The 24753-nt window shown below is 48.3% G+C and overlaps 1 protein-coding gene across 3 annotated transcripts in view; it reads right to left on the bottom strand.

Moving 5' to 3' along the window:
* The window catches only part of Smad1 (SMAD family member 1), a 68383-nt gene extending 44523 nt beyond the window's left edge, over window positions 1-23860 (bottom strand). The window contains exon 1 of one of the 3 annotated variants that reach the window (XM_055609026.1): window positions 23806-23860. The gene's annotated coding sequence lies outside the window, so the exon portion shown is untranslated. Of the gene's footprint in view, window positions 1-16956; window positions 16979-17954; window positions 18129-23805 lie in introns of those variants that run through there. The other 2 variants (XM_055609025.1, XM_055609027.1) reach the window with 2 other exon arrangements.
* Between the last annotated feature and the right edge of the window lie 893 nt (window positions 23861-24753).

Here is a 24753-nt window from a genome sequence, read left to right as displayed (position 1 = left end):
TGTGTGTGTGTGTGTGTGTGTGTGTGTGTGTGTGTGTGTGTGTGTGTGTGTGTGACGCGTACATGCAGAGGTCAAAGAACAACTTTCAGGAATCAGTTTCCTCCTGGAACTGACTGCAACTCTGGCCAGCAGGCTTTTTGGCAGCAAGTACCTTTACCTACTGAGCCCTGTCTCTGACCCTTGATGTATATTTTAAAGACTATTTCACAGCCAGAAAATTGGGCTAAAATGAACTTAGTCAAGTCCCAGAAAAAAAAAATGTTTACAAAATTCCTAAGAAAATAATATGAAGATGTTCAGAGATCACAGGAGTCTTCCCTGTCCTGATCAATGACAGGATTGATGACACACAGTATCTAATTTACCTTGTTTTCATTAAAAAAAAAAAAAAAAAAACAACCTTTTCCAGAGTTGGATTTTCCTCAGTGGGGGAGGGGTGGTAGGTAGTGACAGGAAAGAGAGCCAGGAGGCAGAGGGCTCAGCTGGCACAGATGCCCTTAAGATGCAGGCATTAACAGCCAGGCTTCCAGCCTCAGAGTGACAGGCTATCAGGCCATGCCATATGTTCTCTCCTGAGTGCTGATTAAGCAGAAGACTTAGAAATCAGCAGAGAGAGAGTGTGTGAATCCCACATTACCGTTACAAACCTAAGAGGGCTGTGACATTGCAAATCACTTCAAAAGTGGTATCCCCTTGATGAAGAATCAAAGAGTTTGGCTGTCACCCCAACAGGACTTCTCAGGACTCCAGTGCAGTTTACCTGTTTAGATGACCAGGTATATGTCTCAGGGTGGCTTTCCTAGTATATCAGAAAACCCTACCCTCTGCATTCACAAACCCTTTCCCCAACATGTAGGCTCAAGTGGGGTGCTTGGCTCATTTCACTTAGATTCTCAAAGAATAGCCAAGTTTCAGGATTTTTTTTTCTTAATCTCCTTAGATAATTACTTCTTTGGGTGAGATTATTGCCAATTCAAAGTTTCCTTACCATCCCTGACTTCAAACACCAGCCTTGTTTTTTCTCCATCTCCTTGACATTTCCCTTAAACCCTACTGGATGCTGTTTCTTCAGCCAGCATGAAGGAACCTTGGGCAGATCCAGAACCCCATGACCTTCTCCGAAATAGCTCATCTGTGTACTCACTCCTGAAGAGCAGGGGAGATGAGCCCCTTAGTTGTCCCCTACGATAAACACACGAGCAAACAAACAAAACCCCACTATTCTCTTTGACTTGTTAAACAGTAATTTTACAGACTACAGAAGGCTAAACAGGACAAACTTCTGCTGGTGCCCAGTAGTGGTGCTGTTAGCTGAGCTCTTGCTGGGAATAGTGGCTGTTTCTGCATCTCACAGACCCTCCTCTTAGGATCTATAGCTCTTCTCACTTTTACCATGAGTCTGGATGCTCAGAGGTTCAGTAGCTTCTCTGGAACACATTGGAATAAGAACCTACACTTAGCCAGTAGTGACATAAAGGCAGTAATCTGCCAGGTAACGTTTTGCACAGCTTTAACCCACCACTTGGGAAGCTGAGGCAGGTGGATCATCTTGAGTTCAAGGACAGCCCTGGTTACCTGGCAAGTTGCAGGCCAACCAAGAGATACACAGTGAGACCTAAAAAAAAAAAAAAAAAAAAAAAAAAAAGCAAGAAAGAAAAGAAAAAGTTTATGAATCAGGTTCTAAAAACCAAGCAATTCAAATGGCAAACCCACAGATGCAAAGGTGTTTGAGCTCAGGCGGGAAAACCACCCCTTTCCCTCCAGCTCCCACTGCCCAGCATCTTTTGGAGCACAGGTCTGTTTTCCTGCTGAACCTGCAGGTGCTGTTTGTCACAACAGCCACATCTGTGGGGCGTGCTGGGGTATGCTGGGCAGGACAGCCTGAACTCTCTCCCTATATTTAGACCCCTTAGCTCCTGTCTTAGCTGCTTAATTTACTCAGTGCCCTCTGGAAGGGAAACACATCCATGCCCATCACAGGCATCAAAGGAAACATCTTTGCAAGTTATATCCTTTTGCAAACCAACATATGGTCTCACGCCACTCTCCCAATTGTTGAGGCCCTCCTGTGGGAAGAGCATGGAATTTTATTTCTTTTTATCACTTGAAAAAATCACTTCCCTCCTAATTCAGTTAAGCTGGGTGGAGGCCACTTCCTCCACAGGTGAGAGAAATAAAACTTGTTGCTTTGACATTGTCAGGAATTTTAACATTAACCATTTATGTTTTCAAAATGGAAACAAAAGGCAGACTTAAACCAAAATTAGCCAGAGCCTGTTTTTCAGGCGTTCAAAGAAAGCTTTTTTTTTTTTTTTCGGTCATTTTATGATGGTTCCTAAATAAAAAGCAGAGTCCTTAACTTGAAGATGCTTAAACTCCTGCTCCCCACTGTCTAGCTGCTGCCCCACTGACCCGCAGTGTCCTCTGCCACAGCAAGCTGAAGGCACTACCAGCCTGCTCAGTCCTTACAAGGATTAAATGTGAATATATGATAAGGTTGGTCTGGAGAGGCAGCAAACTGAAACATCTGAACATATTCTGTTAATGCAGCAATTTGCCAAGTGATACTCTTGAAACTGGTTCATTTTCTTTTTGTTTAATTAAGTTCTAACTTTATCTTTTTAGTATTTAAAAAAAATAACTTCCACAGTTATTTAATTCAGTCAGCGAACACCAATGGTGGACCAAGAACTACTGTAAGTGCGGAGACAAAGGCAGTGTTCTGAAATCTATGGCTCCCATATTCTGCCGTCAAGGAAGCCTCGCGGAGAACACGCCCTGAAAGGAGATCCAGGAAATGCACGGTGAACAGCGGGAGCGGGTGCAAAGACCATCTGTCAGGAACTGCCCACAGGGTTCCCGGAAAGCCGGAAGTGCAGTGCGCCAGAGTGAAGCACGGTGAAGGGGACGAGGGGACAGGGCCGGCAGGGGACCAGCGTGGGGCAGGAGCTCAACCAGTCACATCTAACACAATTGCTGCAGCCTGCTGGGCTGTGACAGACTGAAGGGGCAGAGAGTGTGAGTGGGAGAGTGGGGGGAGGCGTTAAAGGCCGGGACTAGCAGAAGTGGAGGTGACGCAGGCAGGGAAGGAGCAGGGAGACCCTCAAAGCTGGAGTCTTCGGGAGGATGGTGGGAGAAGGTCTACGGTGGACAGGATGTGAGGAAAACCAGCGAGAGCTCAGCGGGGTAAAGGAGCAGCTTCATCAGAACGAAAGTGGGTATCTGCACTCACACAGATCTAAAGAACACAGGCATCTGACAGTACCAGATTTAAACACACTGGGTACACACGCCTATTTCTGAATATGCAAAAAAAGAGGAGAGATACATTCATGAATCACACTAAAAATTGAAACTTTCGTTTAAAAGATGCTACAAATCAGTGTCTCTCCCATGAAACCTTCAAAAAGTCTGAAAGAAACAAAAGGCTGTTTGTGTGCTGAGGGGTGCGCCTGAAAGGTGGCGGTGAGCTGCTTTTCTGTCTGAGCTGGGGCTGGGGCAGCCACTTGTCTTAGCAGACTCTTGTTCTCACGTTTAAAACCCCAATAATAAAAACTGAAAGTAGGCAAAAAGGTTCATTCTGCACAGCCGCCAAAGACCAACAGGTGCTGTGACTGATTTTTTTTCTTACATCTATGAAGGGGAAGGGAATGGAAGGAGCGTTTGCAAACAGAATGAGTTCCACTTAATTGGGACTTTCAGAGAAGTGTGTCACACGCACCCCTGTGCCCATTTTAGAATCTGTGATCTTACCTAGATAAACAGAATGTGGATGCAAATGAATCCTTTTATTAAGCAACTCAACGAGATCAAAAATTCAATTTCACAAGATGGTTTCCTATTACAGAAAAGTAAGTTTGTGTTTCCCATTAAATCCTCTTTCCATCAACACCAAGATTCTCAGCACGTACAATTTTTACCAAGAAAAGAGAGGGAAATGTTCTGTTACCCAAGAACGGTCCACAGCACACTGCACCTCTTTTTCTAGAGCTGGGAAGTACTGTGGGGATGAACTCTGAAGGACCACAAACACTTCCCTCTCCTGCACCATCGAGAGCCCATCGTCAGCTCTCACACATGGACGGACTACTGCACATGCGGCCAGGAGAAACCAGACCGTCAGCTTTTGTCCCACTAGTCAGAGATAATAACAGAGGCCTTTTCCCCCTATATTTAGAAAATAAGCTTTAGATATATGCAAATATAGACCAAAAGGTCTGCCTGTCCCACAGTCTAGGTCTTTCTGCCTTGGATTAAGTCCAGTCCTAACCAGTAACCCTCATAAAACTTATCAGTCGGAATGAGGGACCCACACAACACTCTCAGGAAGGCTTGAGAGCCCGTCTTAAGCACTGGACAGCTTTAGTGTCCACTAATCCATAACTGAACAAACTCTTAAAGGGCTCACCCCTGACCCCAAAGCGCAGAAGACAGAAAGCTAGAATGAAAAGGACTTCCCATCACCACCGAGCTTGCGTAGTGTGGAGGGAAGGAGCATAAGCCCAACAGCAAGGACACTGGAGCCTGGCAGACGGCATTCTCTGAGCTATTATCTACCGAGGGGCACATGAGCGCAAGTGAATGGGCATGGCTGTCCTCTTCTTTGGGGCTACCACCTCTTGCCTGGATCCTGCACTGTGCGTCCTGTATGACGGAAATCCGGCAGGGGTCGGGGAACCCCGAACCAGTCACGGTTCACCAATTCCCTCCATCCCAACGAGAACCTGATAAGGCCTGCATTCCTTTAGAGGCTGCAAAACTGAGACCCGAGGGCGCAGTGGGCCAAGGGAATCCTCGAGGCCTCGATGCTGCCCTGTTTCCTGAACAACACCCCCCTTTGCTTGATGCGCAAACCAGAAGGGTTTGTTTAGTACTTTATCTTACCCCTCCAACTCTTTCCCTTCCTAACTTACTTCTGTGTCTCCTGTTTTCCTTAGAACATAGACAGACCACAGGTTTTGTCAGGATGGCCATGACAAAATTCCATTCGATTCAACCCACAGAGCTTTGAGTAAAAGGCAGCAAGTCAGGTCCACACGGAGGCTCCACTCTTGGTATCCCTTTCTTACCTGTCTGTGGAACACCAAACTGCTTTTAGGAATTCATTTTCTCAGCTGACAATATGAGACAGCAGGTAGAGACGCTTGCTGCCAATTATGATCCCAGGGACCCACCTGGCAGAGAGAACTGAGCCCCGAAAGTTGTCCTCTGACCTCCAAATGTGCACCATGGCACATATGCACTCCTCATATACATTCATACACGAACAAATATAATTTAAATTTTTTATTTTCAAGGTCTCTTATTAAAGATATAAAAGTACAAAAAAGAAATTCCTAGGCATATTTCCTGTTCTTGGGATAATACTTTTCCAATTGAGCAAGCATACAAGTGAAGAAAATTTAGCCAAGAAATTTTTTCAAGCATCTTATTTTAGTAAGATAAAAATATTACAACAGCCATTGTACAGTCTAAGACACAGCTGCACGCCCCAGTGCTGTCTGTACTCTGGAGAAAGGGGGGGAGTAAGAGAGTGGAGAGAGAGAAAGCGGGTGTGGCCGACACACTAGTCAGTGATACCACCTTCATTATCCTCCTGTCTCCGGATCCTCCTTTCCATGCCCTTTTCCAGGAGTTTTCCACCTCAGCAGAACAGCAGTTGAGACACATCCCTGGCCTCTGGCTCCTACAAGCCGGCTGCAGCCCCCACGCTTCACCCCCAGACTGTGACAACCGAACAATCTGCCAGATATTGCCAGGGGTGCACACTCCGTTCCTCCACACCTCACCTCCTTTTCTCTTCGCAATCTAAGCACCTCAGGTCTCAGCAGATTTACTCTGCTGTACTGCTAACTCTTCAACTTGGGGAGTTTCTGGTCCTTGCCAGGACAGAGGGTGCTGTCCGATACACATCCTTTCTTTTTAAATTATGAGTGTGTGCATGTGCACATTAGTGCAGTGTCTGCAAAGGCCAGAAGAGGCCTTGCCCCTGGGGGGCAAGTTACAAGTGACTGTGAATTGCCTGGTGTAGGTGCTGGGAACCAAACCTGGATCTTCTGCAAGAGCAGTAAGAGCTCTTAAAAGCTGAAATCATCTCTCCAGCCCCACATTCTTTCTGTCTCACCTCAAAGAAAAACAAAAGCAGGAGTCAGTCCTCGGTGTTTAAATGACGTGCTTAAAGACTTGCACCAGTCCCTCGCCCTACCATGGGCTACCAAGCATGAAAGCCACGAATGGTTCACACCGGCAAGGTACCTACAACACAATACGGCAGATTCCTGAATGTTTACAAAAATATCAAAATGGAAGAATGAGCTCCACACGTACCCAGGGTGTCAGGCTGACAGCTGACCGTACCGGGGTTCCCTGTGGACGCACTGGGTTCTCCTGTAATGGTACCGGTTGACGAGACTGAGGCAAGGTGGGAACCACCGTGCTTTCACATAGAGCTCATCAAGACACTCCGCATCCCCTCAAGGAGTCAGCGTTAACGTGATAACTGAAATAAAAGGTATTACAACAGAGGCCAGACTCGACGAGCAGGTTTGTGCTGCTCCTCACAGTTACAGGCTCCCTTGTCAGAGTCCTGTACTTATGATCCTTTATCCCAACTTTATCAAACTGTATAAGATACGTATTAAGTATAAATATACATTTTAGGCCTTCGGAAACTTGCTGGAGAATTAGCTAAGGGAGAAAAGCAGGCTGGCAGAAACCACTTTCCCAGACAGGCAAGATGGCTCCAGAGGGGTAAATGTTGCTTGCCTCCACACCTGACGACCTGACTTCAACCCCTTGGAGCCACACAGTGGAAGGACAGAACCATCTCCTTCATGTTGTCCTCTGACCTCCATCCCAATCCCGTGATTTTTGGGACTACCCCAAGCAAGCGTGAACTGCCTTTAAACTCAGCCACACACTATTAACAACAGCTTTACTATCCGGCCTTTCCTGTTATTTACTGTATGGATACCGTACCAACTGGACTGGAACTACATGCTTTTCTTTCCCTCTCACGCTGCACAGCCTTGTGCAGCGTGCCAAATGCAAATGCATGGAGTGTTTGCTGAGTCAGCCAATACTGACTTAAGAACCAAAATCCCAACACAAGATGGTGCAAGGAGGAGGTTTTCCTGGAGCACAGAACAGCCCACCGTGTATGACCTGATAACACTCTCTTTAAGCACCGATAAATATCGTCTACTTTTTGTGCCAAATGTTTTTCAATTAGCAAAAAAAATAAAAAATTAAAATTAAAATCTATCAAACATTCCCACAAGCTTGGACAAGCTAAACAGAAACTATATGAACACAACAGGGAAAATAAGGAGGCTATTATTCATCACTCCAGACTGCAGAGCCGGCAGCCAACAACAAAACAGGAAGCTGCAACAGAGGAGATGGCAAGCCACACACCACCAACTGTCCCGAGCGCTTAGTTTCTACAGAGCTGTTTTATTTCCCACCCAGAAGAGCGACAGGCCCGGGAGATGGCTCAGCAGGTAAAAGCGCTTGTCTGGCTCACTTGATGACCTGACTTCCACGTGGAACGCAAGTGAAAAAGGCAGACGTGGTAGTCGGCGTGCATCTGTAATCCCAGCACTCCCATGGTGAGCTGAGAGGTGGAGGCAGGAGGACTGCTTGGAAGCTCAGAGACCAGCTATATTGGAGTAAGCAGTGCAAAGACAGGAATGTCAGTGACGTCAAACACGGTCACGCTGAGGGCAGACAAGGTGGAGGGCGAGGACACACACACACACACACACACACACACACACACACACACACGCCGCTGTATTCAATGACATCAGCATCTCAGCCTTAATTCTTCCTGTCCGGCTTCGCTCAAAGTGTTTGAGTGACACGTCTAACCGGTGCACACCGATTCAGGTCCCTCTTCCTAGTCGCTCATCATTGTGACTTAAAGGATGGGGGGGGGGGGCACAGGCTGAGCCAGGAGCCTGCAGGTGAGATATGAAGGCTATCTCCTCCACCTTGGAAGTATTTTTCAGGCCATTTAAAGGCATCGGTGGGAACATAAACAAATTCAGTCTAGTAGCTATGCAAGTGCCTTTCACCTAATGCTGAGACAAGTCAGAATAGGACTCAGCTGGGTCAGGATCCTGTCCGTCACCAGCAGAACCCCTCTGGGCAGTGTATGAAAAGCCTTTTAAATGCTCTGGCCACTAACTATTATCCATAATAGAAAATGAGATTAATCTGGGTGCCTTCTGACCTTTGGAAGAGGTTTGGCTTCACAGGGGAACCTTTCTTGCTTTGATTCTCCATAAACCAGTCTGCCTTGATAATCAACGCCATATTCCAAACCATCATTGAATCTGATATAAATGACTAAATGCCACTATGAAACCTCACACCACCACAGGCAGGAGAGGAGGATTCTATTTCAGAATGTGCTGGGAAGCCTAGTGTCTTCAAGACTCATCAATCCTGCCAGGCGAGTGAGCAACGGGCCTAACAGGGCCAGAACCGTCAAAGTCGAGGGAGGAAACCCCTGGCCCCGAGACCTGTCGTGGAGGAAACAGAAACGGGTGAGTTTACGCGTGACCCACACCACCCTGCAAGCCCTGGTTCCCTCCGGACCCTCTGAGATACTGGGCTCCTCTTCGTCGAGAGAAGCCTAGCGTTGCCAGACAGGTGGCATATTCTCATCCACAATGAGAAAGTCACTACGGTCCACGAAAAGGCACTGCTCTCCTCCCAGGGGTGACCGGCCACGTTCACACACCTGTGCTTCAGCAGGCTGTGACTTGATCACCCACGTTTTCCCCAAGTTTTTCCCTTTGGGCGTTGCTTTCTGTTGCGTCCAGAAGAGCCATGGTATCACTGTTGAGGCCTGCTGTCCGGCTGTCTGCATATCTGTTGACAGGATATCTGTTTACAGTCATGTCTATAAAGCTTTTCTTCTCTGGTTTTGAGCCTTGGAGCCCTCAGACAGTCATACGACAACCTTCTTTCCACCCAAACTGGTAAGAATCCATCCCAGAATCTGTCAATTAACTGTCAGAACTAACAAACAGAAGCCACAGATATTTAACCTCAGTGGTGGGCGGAAGGCCAACTGAAGAGGGCACGGGTAAATTCAGAATACTAATTTTTAAAGGCTTCGCGCAATCTAGATAACTTATCCAGATCATTAAGGTGATCGCCCGTTTAATGACCCAGATAAGTTACTGACTTGTCTAGATCAATTACTTTACTTTCTAAAAACCTTCATCAGGAGCTGCCAGGGAGATGCTCTAGGTACAAATTCCCAGTGCTCAGCTCTGTTGGGTCCACTAGACTCCTCCTCTCCCACTCCTTTACCTAGGATGGACGAGATGTTGCCCCCATCAGCATTCTCGACTGTAAAACACATGGATCTGTACCACAGCTACCACAGCCGAATGCTCATTAGGTGGCTGGTCCCATGCTGAGCCTTTTGTGTGCTCTGCGCTTGCTCCTGAAGAGATTTGACTCCTACGTTTTAACCCTGTTTTAATATCTCCAAAGCGACATCCAGCATGATTCCCAGACCTCTGCGTTTAACCAGACAGGTGGTTTTCCTCAGCAGAACATAAAATACGGCTTCAAATGGGATGAAATACAAAAACCATCTCTTCCAAGTCCATAGCAACCCTCCGGCTGTACCATCATCTGGTTTTCTTCCAGTGAGGAAGAATCATAAGCTAACAGTAGTTTTCCAAAAGGTGCGATGTGAGTGTGTTTGGGGCATGATCCGAAACACAGGCGAACCGCTCCCTGCGATGCCAGGACAAGCTGGTGTGCGCGCTGGTGTGGCACTTTCCCCAAGCCTGGTCCTTGCTCAGACACTACAGATGTCAGTATTTTGCCATCTGGGCTCCAGATCACGATCACATTATCTTTCATTCTCCAACTCTCTATATAGACTCGTATTTAAAAAAAAAAAAAAAAAAAAAAAGGGACTAGCGGGAATGCAAGAATCTAGTTCTCATTTCTTCATATACTCATTCTCTCCGCGACTACATTCACTGGATTATGTCCCTTGCCCTTTAGCCCAAGGGACAAGCACACCCTCTCTGATCCTACTTTGAACTCCAATGGAATCCTGGTTTGTCTCCAACTTTACATCTTTGTTACAGCTGCCTCTTTTGACTACTTCAAATATGCCTCCTCCTAATTCCTACATGTGGGCTTGGCTGGAAAAGTGAATCTTCAGGCTGTGTCTCTTCTTCTGGGTGCACAGCAGGTGGCTGGAGAGACATCACCACATCCTTCACCTTGCACAAAAGGACCGCACACAAAGCCCTAAGTTCTGCACCTCTAACTTGCCTACAAAGCCTAACTGGGCCTCCCACTGGAAACCCAGCACATCCGCTCCAACTCACCACCTGTACCACTCTTAACCCTCCCTACACTGTAGGCTGCTTCGGGTTTCCAGACGCTGAGGTTCAACACTTAAAGGCCATCTCTGATAGCCCTCCTCTAACTCCACAGCCACAGAACGGCCACCCGCCATTAGGTTTTTGTTTGTTTGTTCTTTTTCCATTTTCTCAAAGATTCTCATGTAAACGAAAGCTTTTTAAAAATGTTGCACACAGCACCTACCCACCGCAAGTCCAAACTCATGACTGAACTTTTTTCAGCGACCTCCCAACGCTCCTGGCACAAGACAAGCCCTCAACTGTACGGCTCAGCTCCTGCGTATCACCAGCCTCTCTCCCAGGCCCCGTCAGGAATGCCCGCCAAGGCCAGACGGCTCCGCCCGCCAGTGGGCAGGTCTGTGCCGCTCCGTGTGGCGGCCACACGCTGCTAATGGAAACACGGCTGCACACGGGAAGGGACGTGAGCAAAGGCACCCTCGGACGCGAGGGTGGCATGCAGTGCCTGACAGCCACCGTGCCTGCAGCTCGGGGAGGGGCACGAGCACACCTGCGCGCTGCAGAATGTCGCTGTCAGGGCTGCCACACGGCCACTCACTCCGGCTTCTCCGCTGGGCGCCCTGCCGTGTACTTCCACCTTAGGCGTGCTCCATGAGCCGTGAGACTGAATCCTGCTCTGTAACAACTCTTACAGTGTTAACGACTTTTTTCTTCCATTCTTGTGTCTTCTCATGAATTACTGTAACTGTGTAAAAAAATCATGGGTTAACGAAGCATACACTAACTATAATACTACAACAAAAGTCACCAAAAAAAAAAAAAAAAAAAAAAAAACAAACAGCAAAAGTCACCATTAAAAAAATGTTTTCTTTCAATCTAAACAAATAAAAGAATTTACATTTAACTAAATGAATGACTTAATTTAATGCCTAATTATAGTAGCTGACGATAATTAGCTACTTTCCTTTTTTTTCCTTGTGGTGTTTAAAACTGAAAGGAAAAATGGCTGCAGAGATCTGAAATACATCTACTCTGTTTAGGCACAGTTTTAAAGAGAAACAAGTAGCAGGAAGAATGAACAGTTTGAATAACTATTCCCCTAAACTATCAGGGATTGTAAGGAAAAATAGCACGAGAGCCCTAACATTAAGGAAAACTAAGTACAGCATTCCAAACTCTGGCAGAAGGGCGTGTTTCTGGGTCAGCATGTAGGGTCATCTACATCTCTCCTTCCCAAACACGACCATGAACAGTCTCTGACACCCTGAGCTAAGGAACAGACAGACGCTGAGTTAATGGTTATGCACCCTTTCAATTCAGGCGTGTCTCTGATAACAGTAATAATGAGGGTGAGGAGGAGGAGGAAGAAGCAAGCACCGCCACACATGCAGGCGCTTCAAGGAGAAACATGGGTTTCTTTTCAGACACTTGAGCCACACGGAAAAGAGATGCAGGAGAACCAACGGGCAAGGACTCCTGAGCCTGAGCACTCTGATGCTTTCTTCTCAGGAGGGAATCCTTTCTCAAATTCTGTTTTCAGTTTACAGTGAAAATTGCAAAGCTGAGCTGTGACACTATCCAAACACAGCAGTTCCTGGCACCTCCCCCCAAACTGATGTAGTCACTGAAGTTTGAGCTGTTCATGAAAGTTTTTGCTCTTCCCAAGGGAAAAATAGCATCCTTTATGCAAATGAGCACCCTGGAGATGCTGCTCATCTCCGCAATGCTGTTTGGGCACCAGCCGTGCTGCATCTCGCACACACCTCTGTGAACACCTTGGAGATGAAGCGGTTACAGTATCATGCTTCCTAGCTCCATCCTTTCCTTAAAGGAGGCAATTTCAGAGCTAAGTAATTGCTGAAACACTTCATGTGTTTTTGCTACAAATCAGATCACTGACGGCTAGATTGGACAGGTTGGACTGAGTATTTCTGCTACCAAGTAGCGGCAAAAATATGAAAAGATGTCCCCAGAGGTTTCAAAACACATCCCGCAACCTTGGTACCAAAATTATAAGACCACAAAGAAATACCAAGACATTCCACCAACATCATTTTCACTTATATTTTCTCCACCCTCTTACAGTTAAATTATCCTTTTTCTTCCCATGCTCTCCTACCACCCACCTAGCTCCTTTCCTAAAGACCCCAAAATTCAACTTTTGGTGAGGAATACAGTGGTCTAGAGAGTCAAAAGGAGAGTTTCATGTATTTCTCAGTATGTCACAACTGTCTGACTTAATCTGAATTTTGTACAACTTCAGATCACCCATTTCTAATAAGACCCCACTGATAAAATCTGACATGGGGTTTTTGTTTTTCAATTTCTAGAATGAAAAAAAAAAAAGTTTTAATCTGTAGAACACAAGCATTTCTCTATGGTTGTCAGATTTAATTGCTATTTTGCTCAAACAATGTTAGGTATAAAAGCATCAATATCATGCCAAAAGAAACTCTTCTTTCTTCCCCTCCCCAAATGATCCAGGATGTGCTCAGCCCAATGCCTCAGGAAAAAAAACAAATAAATGAACCCTCCATACTCAGAGGATTCAGGTCTGGCTTCTGTTTCAATCAGTTAGACGGGAAACATTACACAAACCAGGTAACCTCTCTTGGCCTCAGACTGCCCAACTTGGTAGGAACCAATTGGATTAGAAACTCTTCAGAGCAATGTTTAACAATAAGCATCTTTAGTCTCTGAAGCACTTGACAAGATAGTCTCAAACAGTGTACTTCACCTGAAAGCACACAGCCTTATGCACAAACTCACCAGTGCATATCCACATTTCCGGAAAGGAGGGAAGGACTGAAAAGATATAGGAACCAAGCCATCATCAGATTCTTAAATAGCTCTGACCCTTCCTCCAAAAAGGGTAAGGGCAAGTGAACTGTGAGACTTCCTATCAAGGTTAACACCCACCCTTAAAACTAAAAAAGCCCCAAAAGTTTGCAATGAACAACTTTTATCTCAAGCTGCTCCGTTTGGCTGCGCGGGGGAAGCGGAGCGCCTCTGACGGGCAGATAAAACGAGACTGCCGCAACTTCCCCGCAGCGTCATCAGCTTGGGACTGACCACAGACACGAAGGGCGAGTGGACGTGAGCACGCAGAGGGACGACTGACCGCACTTGTAAATGCGCTGCTTTCCTGTCAAATGAGTCTGCAGGTCACATGCTGCTCAGAACAGTATGAACTTCAGTTTCTCTCTTTTAGACGGAGGTGACCAGAGAAAGCACCCTCCACAGGAGGATGACACAGAATGAATCTGTCTAAAAGTAAAAGCAGAGGGCAATGTCCACAGCGACAAGAGAAACCTCCTGGGTATTCCAAATCCCAGCTTAAGTGAAGCGGAGGGTCCCCCAAAAATAAATATATAAAAATAAAAAGGCACCATGCATCAGCCAAACGACTCAAAATGTGTAATGACTCCAGGTGTCCCTGGCAACCTCTGCTGCGTGAGACAGCGTCGCTGCATTCGCTGCATTCGCTGCAGCTGCGGGCTGGAACACACGCAGGCATGCTCGCTGCCCACGCCCTCATGCCACACGGCAACACCAAGGGCAGCACTTCCACTCAGATGTCAGACTCATGTGTTACGAATTTCGGTGAGGTTTTGTTTGTTTGCTCATTCTTTGTTTTTTTACTATGGACACCAAAATTTCAACTTTTGACAGAACCGCAACGCCTTGGTACGGCACGAGGCTCGGTGGGAAAAAGCGCCTGTCGCCACGCCTGATAACCTGAGCGTGACTCCTGAAGCCAGGTGAAGGCGAGAGCAGACCCAGCGCTAACCTCCGCGCGTCGTTCGCTGCCCCTCGCACACACGAATGAATGTTTGGGTTTGTTTTTAAATAATAGTTTAATGCTGGGAAACAAAAGCTTTCCGTGTTTTCCCACCCCACCCCTCAGCGTGTATTAAAAACTAGTACCCCAGGCTTGGCTTGCGTTAGAATGTCTGATTCTAAAAATTGATGTCCAAGTCGCTGGCTTGAGTTTTAGAAAATGTTCAGTGAATGTGACTTGGGATTACCTTAGGATTCTCAGTAATTTCTGAAACAGTCCTGAACATCTTTCTGCCACTTTACACCACTTATCTAGGCTGAAGTGGCATTCTCACTCAGCCTCGACAATTAGAAAGTCAAAGCGTCGATCAGCCCTGAACAATTCTGCGGAGGCCCTGTGTCCCGCACAGTCCCGCAAGGTCAAACATCCAGCCAATTCTAATGTAAAATAAACAAACAAGAACTTCACCTGGCTCATTAGCCAGTTTACTTTCCTCTTTAGTGACGGGTAAAATTAGATGTATACTAAAGAATTACCTTTAAATAAATTTAAGATGTTTTCCTATTTAATTTATTTAAGGAGGTCAGAGGCAACTTGTGAGAGTCAGTTCTCTCCTTGTGCCATGTAGGTTCAAGAATCAAACTCAGGTCATCAACCTTTAGCAACGTGTATTTCATAACGATTTACCATCAGTAGGTATTTGATTCTTAGACCTACTTCATATACCTGTGTGCTTAGAACCACAGAACAATTTCCTGGGTATGAAGAGAGCTTGGGAGGAAAAAAAAAGTTTAAGAAGCCCCTTCTAAACAGAAAACAGACAGAATGAGGCTCAGGGCAGATTTGCTTGATTCATATCCCCGCTTAGGCGGTAAGTCATAACGCCTCGCCAGCTGTGCCTCAGTTTCCCCACCTGTAAGGTGGGGGTAACAATCTTCTGGGGGTTGCAGGCTTAAATGAGTTATAATCACCATAAACAAATCCTGGCACTCAGCAAACACTCAGAAAGAAAAAACCAGCTACAATAATTTCCATCCCCCTAGTGCTCTAAACCGTGAACACGCACGACGAGTAATACCTGCTCAAAAGCCAACTTCATCCGGTGATTTTCAGCCGCCATTCCAAATGGCCTTTCCGAAGAACAGCCGTTTGTACAGAGGACGGTCCTGGGTCACCCCCGGATGAGTCTACAACTTTCTGTGAGGGCACAACTATCCCATGCACATTCCACTCAACGCAGCAGCCACGCACGACTACGTGAAATGTGGGTGATGGACAGCATTGTATCCTAAATTACGATTAGCTATGCAGACAAGGCTATTTCTACGCTATCAGACAGACAGCATGTCTAAACGGAACACTTTTTTTTTTTTTTTTTTTTTTTTACCAGAACTTAAGCAAAAGCGGGTTCTCCCCACCCCGAGTGGCTATTAGGTCTTCAGTGAAAGCCTGGTGACTCTGACCTGTTAAAGCTACAACACGCTGACTCACTTATCAACACAGCACAAGCTCACAGCTAATAAATGGTCAGAAACAAAGACGTGGTCCTCTGATATTTCAGAGGATCCAGAGGCCAAGTTAAGTTCACGCTGTCATAAGCACGGCTTGATGCGCAAGGCAGAACCGCAAAGGTCCCCACCATCAAAGCATCGGGTGAAAAGCTGCATCTTTCAGGAGATGCAGCCGCTGCCATGCAGTCTCTTCCCGACCCCAGACACCACAGCTCAGAACCCGTCCCCTCTTAGAAACACTGAGGTTCTTGACCATGCCCCTTCCCATTATAAACAAAATCCATGCACCACCCATATCTGCAGCATAACACCAGACTGTTGCTGAGCTGCCCCTAGAATACGGTTTAATTACGATGACTGAACTAATAGGCTGACATCATAGACTTTTACAGGCTGGCCCCTGTCATCCTGATGTATCATTTTGCACCAGTTCAGTGCTGTAAATCAATTTAAGATCTCAAGCCGGTTGAAAAGGCTGGTAATGATGCTCTCCCTGCCTCCCTGGAGACTCTACATTATACACAACTTACATTATTTATAAAGTCTCGGAGATGCCTCCATTAGCCTTGTAGGACCACACAAATGAGATCTTTTATACACACACAACTTGGCCTTGATTATGTAGGCGACTGCAGCTTAAATATGCCCGTGTAATTACAGCGGGGTTTACTCTGCTTCCAATCTACCGCGTTACTGCATTTCACCCTGAGCCCAGAACCGCTGGAAAAATTCAGTTTTTAACTAATATGTAGAGCTGGGGAACCAAGATTTGCTTCCCCTTAGTGCTCAAAGGAACTTAACAGAAAAGGAATTTAAATTTGAGGACTAACATGAGTTTAGCATTTTTAATTGCCAAAAATAAACAAACCTCTCATTCCTCCAAAATGTAAAGGCCACCATCTCTCCAAAAATACAAAACTAGAGGGTGCTGCTAGAGGAGGAACGTATCTGGTTACTACCTATGGTTGCAGGGGTCAAAGCTAAATCAAGGACAAACCCCTATCCACTGAAGAAACCTGAGAGTCCGAGGGAGCCTCTGGGGTCCCCACTCCCAGGAAAGTCAACTCTCCAAACCCTGGTTTACTGTTTCCTAAAAAATGCAGCATTAGAACAAATGGCACCCCATCCTCACAGAAACACATGTAACTGAAAACGAGAAAGGCAGGGACGGGAAGGGCGACAGTGCTGGCTACTCAGGCCTGGCACCTACAGGGTAAGAACGCTGCCGCAAAAATATCTGCACCAACTGAGAACACCGCCTCCGCCTCGACTCTCCGCGAACTGTCCCGGCACAGCTCACCTGCTTCCGGTACAACCTCAAGTGGTAATTATAAACAAGATGAAAACCGAACCCGGCCGGGGAACAGCTTTCTCATTGTGCTGCGCTGTGGGCACGCCATCCGCCGCAGGCAGGCCCTCGGAGGGAGGGATGTTGGAAAGGGCACGCCGTGATTTCGCTCCAGCAACAGGAAGACGTTACATAAACCGAGCAACTCCTCTGAAAACTTGAGATGTCACCCAGGGACCCGAAGAGGGGAGGGGGTGGCCAAGCGCGGTCCACAGCGACGCTCTCCCGGACGGCCGCGGCCCGGTTCGCCCTCGGCGGGGCCGTTTGGTGCGGGGCATCCAGAAGCGCTGCATGCACCTCCGAGTAAACAAAAGCCGCGCCCGCCGCAGGGTCGGACGCGGCCGGCGACGGGTCCTCGCGGGGCCGCCGTCCGCCGCAGCCCCGTTCGCGGTGCGCCCCGCGGCCGCGCAGGCCCGCGCTCTCACGCCCACCGCCCCCGCCCGAGACGGGACACTAACAAAGACGGCCGGGGCGAGAACAGTTGTTCCCGGCGCTCGCGGCGCGCGGGGAGGCAGCCGACTCCGGCCCAGGGAGCGGAGCGAGGCCGCCGGAGGGAACCCCCGAGGCGGGCTGCGCGGGGACCCCGCGGGGCGCGCTCCGCCCGGGGAGAGCTCGCTGCGCGCGGCGCGGCCCCCGGGGGTCTGCGGGCCCGGCGGGGACACAATGGGCCGCGGCGGGACGGGGGTCCCCGGAGAGCCGGACACGCCCGACGAGGGCGCGGGGAGACGGAGCGGCGGTCGGGGGGGGGGTTCGGGGTCGGGGGGCCCCCCCGGGGGGGGGGGGAGATCCGCGCCCCGGGGCCCCCCCGGGACTGCCCCCGGCGCGGGTCCGTGAGCCCGTCCCGCATGCGCCCCGGAGCCCGCCCGGGGTCCCCCGGACCCGATCCCTGCCCCGGAGCGCCGCGCGCCGCACGGGTCCCCCCCGCGGGGCTCGGGAACGGGCGGCTTTACCGGCTCGGCGGTGCGCCCATCGGCGGGGACGCACGAGCCCGGGCGCCGGGTCCCGCGCTCCGCTGCTCCCGGCTCCGCGGCTCCGCGGCCCTGGCCTCCGCCGCCGCGCGCCCGCTCGCTCCCGGCGCCTGGATCGATCTGGTCGCGCTGGCGTCAGGCAGTCGGAACCGCCCAGCCTCCGCGGCCCGCCTGCCAATACCCGGCCCGCAGCCCGCCCGCCGCTCGCCCTCGCTCGCACGCGCACCGCGCGCGCCCGCCGCCGCCTAGGGATCCTCTCCAAATTCCCGGCCCCAGCCCGCCTCCGACTCTGCAGTCCCTGCTCGCTGCCAGTCAAGCTCCAAAGCCAACATTGTCTTCTGAAACGTTCCGAACGCCACCACCGGGCCCACCCAGCCGTGAAAGTCGCCTTTTAAGGGCCCTGCAAGCACTGAGCCGCTGATTTACAGGCCCTCCTGGTGGCACGAGCCCCAAGACCTGTTAACTGTTGTTAACTGTTGACACCAATCTCGCACTAGGTAGATGCGTTTGTTTCCAGTGCGCACCCTTGCTGCATCAAATGACGGAAGCCATTTGTGTGCTTGATACGCGGGCCCTTGTAGCCCAGGATGACCTCGAATTCGCTTTTTAGGGGGAAAAGACTTTTCTGTTGCTCCAGCCTCCATATCCTAAGTGCTGGGATTACGTGTCTGCAGTACCACCTACTTTTATTTATTAATGGAAGATTCTGGGAATCAAACCCATGGCCCTTTGCATGCTGAGCAAGCACTTTACAACTTCACCCCGGCCCCTTTGTGTGCTTGCTTGGGGACAGGGTCTGTCAGTATATCCCAGGCTGGCCTTGAACTGGGAAATATACTTTTATTACTGTAAATTTTTGATGCAGTCTTTTAGACGTCATAGTCTTACCTCTAGTCCCATTCCCACCCCCTGCAATACAAACAAACAAACAACCACACAGAAATAAGCTCACATCTTCCTGATCTGTTTGGTTAAGGGCACTGACTGCTCTTACAGAGGACCAGGTTCAAATCCCAGCACCCACATGGCGGCTCACAACTGTCTCTAACTCCAAGGTTTGACACTCTCACGTAGACCTACATGCAGACGAAACACCAATCATGAAACAGATGTAAATAATTGTTTTTTAAATCAGCTTTTTCTTGGTCAGTTCCTGGAAGCTGGCATGAAATCTTGGACGATTACCATAATGTTGAGTTATGTTCAGTGAAGAACTATTGTAGGAGTAAATGCCCCACAAACCAAAAGAAGAAAAAAATCATTACCAGCAATATAAGGAAATACCGAAGGCCACTACAAATTAATGATACTCTCCATTTATTCCTGTACCTTTACATGCCTAGCATTCCACTTAAAATTCTTATCAATTATTTAAGTATTATATCTGTATTCCATATTTAATTATTCAAAGGAAATGCAACAAATCCCATAAACCCATAAAATGCCATTTATAAATTATACAGAAGAATATTCTGCTAATTAAATTCCTTTCTTCATTAAACTATTTGAGCACTTACTGGTCAATTCTTGGATCTCCTCTTATTTTCCTTAAAAGCAGTATTTGACATAGTTGGTTATTCTCTGGTCCTTCGTGCAGCAGCTGGGGTGAGCCTGGCCTAATGACACTCAGAGTCATTCCCCTACCCTCTACAGACCCTCTTTTGATGAAGAGAATGAGCCATATCCATACACGGAGCATTATTCAGCCATAGAAAAGGAATGGAGCACTTCTCATTTCTCCCCAAATGGAGTGAGAACCTGGGCTTGATCCTCGGTGCCGAATAAAGCGGATGGGATAGTGCTTGCCTGTAATCTCAGCGCTGTGGAGGCTGGAGCAGGACCAAAAGTTTAAGGCTGTATAGTAACTCCAAGTCCACCATGGCCTGCGAGAGACCTAGCTCAAAAACAAAATAAAAGCAACCAAACAACAGGCACTCTTCCAAATGAAAAAAGAAAGACGGAGTTGTGTTTGCTTTATTCACGGGAGGTGTGCCTAGTAGACAAATCCATAGGGACAGGAAGTTGCCTGGGACCGAGTGTTGAGGTGCAGGATTGAGTGATGAAAGGGTTCATGGTGGTAAACGGATTCTAAAGTAAGATTAATAATAGAGGGTGATAGTTACACAACTGTGTGGATATAGTAAAAGCCAAAGAATTCTATATTTTGAATGACTGCATTGCACGATTTGTGAATTTTATCTCAGTACAGTTGTTTTTTTTTTTTAAAAAGGCAACAACTAAAGGCAGTGCATAGTTCTTATTTAAGTCCTAAAGGGAGGGCTAGAGGGATGGCTTAGGAATTGAGAGCACAGACTACTCTTCCGGAGGACATGGTTCAACTCCCAGCACCCACACAGCAGCTCACAACTGTATCTCCAGTTCCAGGGGGTCCAACACTCTCTTCTGGCCTCCGAGGGCACCAGGCACGCACAGGATACACAGACACACACGCAGGTAAAACACCCATACACGGATAGTAAAAATAAATAAATTCCTACAGGGGAGATACACAGTGTCATTATATAACTGTTCATTAAAATAATTTATAAAACTGCAGATGGCCTTTCTTACTGTGCTCCTAGTATGTCTAAATGATAATTACTAATATTATACACACTATAAATTGTTATTTTACTTTGTGCGAGTTATTTCTTTAGGTGGTAATAAAAAATTGGATACTCCTTCAAAAAAAGGCATTTTGAGACAGTTGTAAATTCTGACCAACCTCACTATTAAAGTCGTTTTATTTATTTATTTTTTAAAGCCTGGATTCCCACTCCACTCTGAATAACAGTCTTACCTTGTGGAGGGGCCAAGCATGATCTATCTTCCCTGCCATCTCTTCCTACCCCAGCCTGGTTCTCTTCAAGTCATCCTGGCCTCCTCTGTTTTCCAGAACAGTTTGGATACAGCTCCACCTCAGTTCTGATGGATTGACCTTACCTCCTTGGGGAGCCCCTTCCCAGGCATGTCCACGAGGCTTTCCTACCCCACGTCTTCACTCCAGGCATGTTTCAATGAGGCCTTCCCCGTCAATATCTGAAACTCCTGCTATTCCGCAATCCCACACCATGTCTTCTCTCCTCACTTGTCAATATCTGAATTGGTCATCCTCCTAGTACTGTAATGAATATCTTAGCTAATCAGAGAAGGACCCAAGGTGAGCTCCTGGTTTTGTTGTTTGGGCTTTTGTTTGTTTGGTTTGATCTTTTTGCCTCCCTTCCTCCGTGCCACCAGAGCCTAGCTTCTCCGGCCTTTCAGTGTGGACTAAAAACCAATGCAGACCTTCAGCAACAGACTGGCACTACTGAGGCATCCAGCCTTGTGGACTGGCAGCTACTGAACTCTCTGTCATGCTTATGACCATGGTTGGATTACCAAGCCCTTTATGTAAGGCAATCTAACACATTCCTTCCATAACATATATTCATCCTATTCCATTCTTCTAGAAAACCTTGACTAACACAGAGGAAAGGGTGAGTCTGCCTCGCAGAGTCAGGGAAGAGCAGAAGCCGAGAGAAGCAAGGGCTGGGAGGGAAAGCAGGGAGGTCCAGCTGCACAAGGCTGATGGCTGCCCGGGTGGGAGGTCCAGGGACTTCCTGTTCTCTGTGAGTTTTCCCAGGACTGCTTGCTGAGAATGGAAGAGGGTGGCCAGGAGGCTAGAGGGTGGAAGAGAGAAATGAGTTCTAAACAGTCATCTCCTGGGAGTCGGGAAGCACAGGAAGTACAAAGTGTGGCGTGAGTGCCAGGCCACAGCGCTAAATGCCCATTTGAGGTTAGCAATCCTAACGCTTGAAGTAAGCCCTGTCAGTCAGGTCCAGTTGACTGAGAGAGGCCAAGCTGAGCTCCACCAGAGCTGCGGCTTTGGAGCTGAGCACAGTGGAGAGAATAAAAGAGCCAGACACTAGAGGGCATAAACAAGGGAGTGACCACAAGAAACTGGGTGGCAGGGGACAAGGAGAGATCATCGAATGTTGGGAAGATGGCAGGGTCAGTGGTTGGTAGTCTCTGGTGGCGTTTGTGAGTTTCTAGAGTCCAGGGGCATTCCCAGAGCTGGATAGCAGTTTGAGAAAGGGGAGCTTGGTGACGTGGTAGTCTGAATGTAATTGGCCCATGTGGGCCTATAAGGAGTGGCACCATCAGGAGGTGTGGCTTTTGGAGTGGGTGTGGCTTTGTTGGAGGAAGTGTGTCACTGTAGGGGTGGGCTTTGAGGTCTTATATGCTGAAGACACTCTCAATATCTCCAGCACCGTGTCTGCCCGAATGCTGCCAGGCTTCCCGCCATGAGGATAACGGCCCAAGCCTCTGAAACTCGAAGCCAGCCCCAGGGAAATGTCCTGTGGAAGAACGGCAGTGGTCATGGTGTCTCTTCACAACAGTAAAACCCCAACAAGTGGACAGAGCTCACTAAGCATGAGGGCACAGGACTGAACCCCGGAAACATCTGGTCTCAGTCTCAAGCCATCCTCGTGATCCATATATGATACCAGAACCTTCTGAGTGACGGTTTGTGAGGAGGGTGATGAGGAGGGTGTTGACTGGCATTGTTTCTAGCCTTTTACACAAGTTATTAGCCTTTTAATCCCCCAAAACAACACAGAAGTTGGCTCGGCAGTTAAGAGCACATGCTATCTTTGCAGAGCACCTGAGTCTGGCTGCCAGCACCCACATTGGGTAGCGTCCATCTTCCTGTACCTCCATCTCCAGGGGATCTGATGCCCTAACTGGCCCCCACAAATGCCTACACTCATGTGCTCATGCCCTCCCACATACAGACACATGATTAACTATAAACTGTACCTTTTTAGTATGGATGACATTATTTCCGTTTTGTAGATGAGCTAATGTGCCAGCTGCTACGTGACTCGCTGCTGGTCACACCACAGTGTGTTGATGCCTTTCTGGTACTCAGCACGGCCTCTACCTGGAGCCTACACACAACAGGTAGGCCGCATTACTTTCCCGGATCTTCACAGTGCTGTGCTGAGAATAGTTTCTGTCTCCAAGCCATGAATTTTAGGCAAGCTCATATCAACAGAACAATGAATTTTTGAAGGCGACTTTTTGTTTTTGTTTTAATTTTCAATAGTTTTGCTTCCAGTAGCAATGTCCCTTTGGTAGGTCTGTGTCCACTGACATGCTAAAAGAGTGACTTTGCTTTTAACACGTAGCCTAAATAAGCCAGAGCTTAAAGAAGACCCAAGAGAGAAGTTCAGGCACTGTGAGACAAGTTCACCAAAATGAAGTCCTCCACCATGGCCTTGGCTTCTCCTTCATGACTACCTACAAAATGGCTGCTGCACCCTCGGAAAAAGTGATCTGAGCCTGAAGGTTCTTTAAGGGAGACGCTCACTACCTCACTACAGTGCCAGTACCACCCCTGGCTGTCCGTCACCAGTCTACAGCCTCTGCCAGCCTCCACCGATGACAGCTCTCCTGTGGTCTTTCCTGTCTGCAAGGAAGGCTGGGGACCGGGGGACCGTCCTTGTTTACCCTGGGCACGCTGGCCCGTGAGGAGAAGGTGGGGGTAAGCACAGGAGCCGTGTGCTGACCTTGCGCTGGCTCGTGAGCCCTGACCGGTCCGGGGTGTGTGCTGGCTGACGTGTGCACATGTGTGTGTTCACATGTTCTTCCACGCTCACCGTTAGACGTCTTTGTCACCCTCTGCCTTAGCTTGTGTTCGTTTGTTTGCTGGAACGTTCTTCTCAGCGAGTGTTTCTAACGCTCTTCATTCCCTGTAGGTTGGCTGGCCGGTGAGCTCTTGGGACCCCCCTCTCTCTGCCCGCCCTCTCTCTGCCCGCCCTCTCCCTACCCGCCTTCCTGCTGTAGTTACCTACGTGTGCAGCCAAAGCCATGTCGGGTTTAAATGGTGCTAAAATTCGAACTCGGGTCCTCTCCCCCAGCCAGCACCCTAAACCACCTACCCGTCGTGGGAGCTACTCATGGTGAGAACGTCTGCGACAACAAAGCGGACAAACACCAGTTGAGAGCTAAGGTCCTTCCGGCTGTCTTTGGACAGCCTGTTGTTAAACATTTACCAGAATCAGGCTAGCAACCAGGACTTCCGGCCACAGAGGTACCCCCCCCACACACACCGCCTTCGTCAGTTATTTCTGACTCTCGAGCCAAGTTTATTAAGGATTAAGCGGGTAAAGTTCTGAAGCGCTCACCAGGACACACCCCCTTCTTCCTTACATAATGGTTCTAGGCTCGTCCATTTCTCGATCGGCTCCTACCTTCCTTTAAAGACCGCTCAGCGTTCTTTGCTGGTGGTTGGAAGTTCCGAAAAACTGTTGGCACTTCTGTTCACGTCATTTAAATGTTGCTCTTTTTCTTCTTCCTCTGTTTTTTGTTCTGGGCCATTGTAGGGGTTAGGCAGGTCGTTTTTTTTTTTGGGGGGGGGGTGTTGGGGACCATTGCAGGGTCTTACTTTGTAGCTCGGGCTAGCCTGGAACTGCCTGGCCCCGCCCCGCCTCCGGAATAGGGGCTTACCTTCACCTCTGGGGGCAACGGAGGGCGGCGTTAGCAACAGCCTGTGGGACAATCCTAACCAATAATCTGAAAGAGAACTTCTCACACCCAGCATTGGGATATTTCATAGATGGTCTTTCTGGGTCTTGGTGGCAACATTTTCAGCCCATATGGGGACATTTCATTTAAAGTGTGTGTGTGTGTGTGTGTGTGTGTGTGTGTGTGTGTGTGTGTGCGCGCGCGCACTGATTTACAGGTGTTATTGGTGTTTTTAGGTAGACAGTTAATATGATTCCTCATGACTTTCCAG

The sequence above is a fragment of the Psammomys obesus genome, unplaced genomic scaffold (genome assembly GCF_907164565.1).
Source record: "Psammomys obesus unplaced genomic scaffold, mPsaObe1.curated_primary_1811, whole genome shotgun sequence".
Lineage (NCBI taxonomy): Eukaryota > Metazoa > Chordata > Mammalia > Rodentia > Muridae > Psammomys > Psammomys obesus.
The sequence above is the reverse complement of the archived record's forward strand: the minus strand, read 5'-3'. Positions and strand labels throughout refer to the sequence as shown.